The sequence below is a fragment of the Pelodiscus sinensis genome, chromosome 24 (assembly GCF_049634645.1).
Source record: "Pelodiscus sinensis isolate JC-2024 chromosome 24, ASM4963464v1, whole genome shotgun sequence".
Classification (NCBI taxonomy): domain Eukaryota; kingdom Metazoa; phylum Chordata; order Testudines; family Trionychidae; genus Pelodiscus; species Pelodiscus sinensis.
In genome coordinates, this window is record NC_134734.1 from 25552723 (window position 1) to 25555641 (window position 2919).

The window sequence follows — 2919 nt, forward strand, 5'->3', positions numbered from 1 at the left end:
AGGGGCTGGGGTGCTTGGCATTTACAGGGCAGGAGGGGGAAGGGCTGAGGGTGCTTGGCGCTGGGGGGCAGCAGGGAGGGAGAGGAGCCGGGGGGGGGGCTTGGCACTGGGGGGCAGCAGGGAGGGAGAGGGGTCGGGGGGGGCTTGGCAGTGGGAGGCAGCAGGAAGGGAGAGGGGCCGGGGGGGGCTTGGCACTGACAGGGCAGGAGGGGGAAGGGCTGGGGGTGCTTGGCAGTGGGGGGAGGGAGGGGCTAGGGGTGCTTGGCACTGACAGGGCAGGAGGGAGGGGGGGGATTTCTGCCCCCCCCGCCCGGCGCTGCAGCCCCCCCCGGGGAGCAGTGCCCTGTGATCCCCCTCCCTGGCCGCGTGTCGCCCCCCCACGTGGTGCCGGGGGAACGGGGCTGTGGGCGCGGGAACCCGGTGCCCGGCGGTGCCTCGTGCAGAGGCCGAGAGCATCCTGGGGGGGAGGGGCTGAGAATTGACGGGAGGGTCTTTGAGGAGTCGGGGGCCAAAATCAGTTGGGGGGGCTTGGCACTGACAGGGGAGGAGGGACGGGGAAGGGGCGGGGGGGGGGCTTAGCACTGATAGGGCAGGAGGGAGGGGCCTTAGGTTCCCCCACACCTTCTAAGTACTGAGCATTTTAGGCCTGGCTGGACTAGAGAAGGGGGCACCAGGAGAGTTGCTGCTGAAGGCGCGCAGCCGTGCATAAAACCCCTCTGACGCCCACCTCCGTTGCGGAGTCTTGCAGCGGCACTCGCCTTCCTGCTGGACGGGGAATGGCGCGGTTGTTTTCCTGATCTGGGGGTGGACGGCTGCCCCGTTGTGTCCCTGCTGGGGCAGCCTCGCCCCACCTCCAGCTGCTCTTGGGGCTTCTGTTCATACAGTTTGCTGCAGAAAATGGCCATCGGGGCTTTTTTGCGGAAAAGCGCGTCTAGATTGGCTACGGACGCTTTTCCGCAAAAAGGGCTTTTGCGGAAAAGCGTCCTGCCAATCTAGACGCGATTTTCCGAAAATGCTTTTAACGGAAAACTTTTCCGTTAAAAGCATTTTCGGAAAATCATGCCAGTGTAGATGTAGCCTGTATCTAGTGGTCATGTGAGCTAAGATCAGCTCATATGGCTGGAGTCTGCAAACATACAGTTTTTCAAGACAATCCTGAGGAGACAACATTGATATGTGTATGTTAAAGGAGGAAAGTTTACATACCCAGTATCTTGTGAAGAACTTGTCACCTCAGCACAGGGTCCCGGGGCGGGTTTTACCATAAGGGACCCGGAGAGATCATCTAGGCCAGCTGGAGGGGGCAGGGGAAGGGAGAGGAGAGGAGGTTGGCCACTGAAAATGTTGCAGTATTAATTTTCCTTTTATTTGACTTCATATCAAATATTTACAGTCACGCACCCTGTTAAATCTCTCTTGTGTTAGTACTCTTTCTTCCAGAACGTTTTAAAAACACAGACGAGACATGTCTTCGCGTGGGTGGCAGGCATCCGAAGAAGGGCACGTGACCTCGATCTTGGAGCATGAGACAAAACTCACTCCGCTCCTGGAGGGGAAATGTTAGAGGCAACACTGAGCTCCAGTGAGCAGCAGCCAGGTGACGCACGTGTGTGTCCTTTCCACACACCTGGGGTGGCCTAGCTCCTAAGTGTTCTCTGTCTCTCTTTCGGTCCCTGTAGACTTGGGGTAGATGAGAGGCTGGCCACGTGGTGGCAGAGACCGAAAGGAGCCACCCCCCCCGAGACCCTGCCGGCAGATGGAAACCAGACAGCGATCTATGGAAGAAGAGCAAATGGCAGTTGGCTCAAGGTAAGTATCGAGGGAGGGCCGCACAGAGGTTTGCGAGTGTGGCACGGGTCCCTGAGAAAAGGCCCTCTGGCTCGTGGTGGAAGAACTTGAAAACACAAGCTATGAAAGTCAGTGTTGTACTTAAAAGAAGTACTCGGGATCTTTTTCAGAGGGATAACGCAACATGCCACATTTATCGATCACACATAAATATATATATTTATCAGAATAATCCATACTTATCATATGCATATATGTCACTCAGGCACTCACACACAAGAGCACACTCTGTCTTGCTGTTGTTACCAGCTAGTTGCTCCCTTTAACTTCACTGGCCAGGTGAGTTAGACGGGGGAGCGGTGGAGCCGGGCTTCTGCCGATCCGGATCAATGCTCCGATGGTGACAAGATGAAACCCGGGGTCCTCTGCAAGACAACTCACTTTTATAGCGGCTTCCCTCTTATGCAAATATATCCCAGATTCAAACTCTGTGTCTGTTGGTCCCTTTGTGGGGGTTGTCTGTTCAGAGAGGGTGTTTTCCAAAGAAGGTGCCTGCTTCTAATCCCCAAGGCCGTCAAGATGTCATTCCTACTTTCAAGTGGGCTCAAGAAAGAAGAGCAAAGGGATCTTCCGGAAAAGGGTTTATTTTCCGCAAGATCCCGTCTAGACTGGCGCTTTTCTCCAGCAAAACCCCGAGCCGGAAAAAAGCGGCAGCCACGTTCATGCAAATGCCGCGGGGGATATTTAAATTGATTACAGAGTGGGGGAAAGTTCTTATTCTACTCCTAGCAAAAGACATTTTTACCTCTTTAATTATATACTCTGTATTAGAACCTGAATCCATATAACCTCGTCACTTAGAACCCTTTGTAGAAAACTTGTAGAAAACTAATACCATGTTACATGGTTATATGGAGAGGCACAATGTCAAGTCATATGAAGTAATATATTTAATACATAGATTTATCTACAACAGAAACTGAACTCCGATTTTTGTATTTTTAAAAATGTCATTAATCGCCCCGCCCGCCGCATCTCCTGGCTGGCGATACTTAATGTGTCTAGTATCATACGGAAAACGAAATGAGTAGGCTGCCAAGTGACCTAGCGTCACGCATGCTGAGAGTTGGC

The 2919-nt window shown here is 53.6% G+C and overlaps 1 long non-coding RNA gene across 1 annotated transcript; it reads left to right on the top strand.

Moving 5' to 3' along the window:
* The first annotated feature begins 596 nt into the window (after positions 1-596).
* LOC142819602 (uncharacterized) lies at positions 597-2268 on the top strand. Its single transcript, XR_012897477.1, has 3 exons — positions 597-1597; positions 1680-1809; positions 2128-2268. It is a non-coding gene; the product is annotated as an uncharacterized LOC142819602 (long non-coding RNA).
* Positions 2269-2919: the final 651 nt, after the last annotated feature.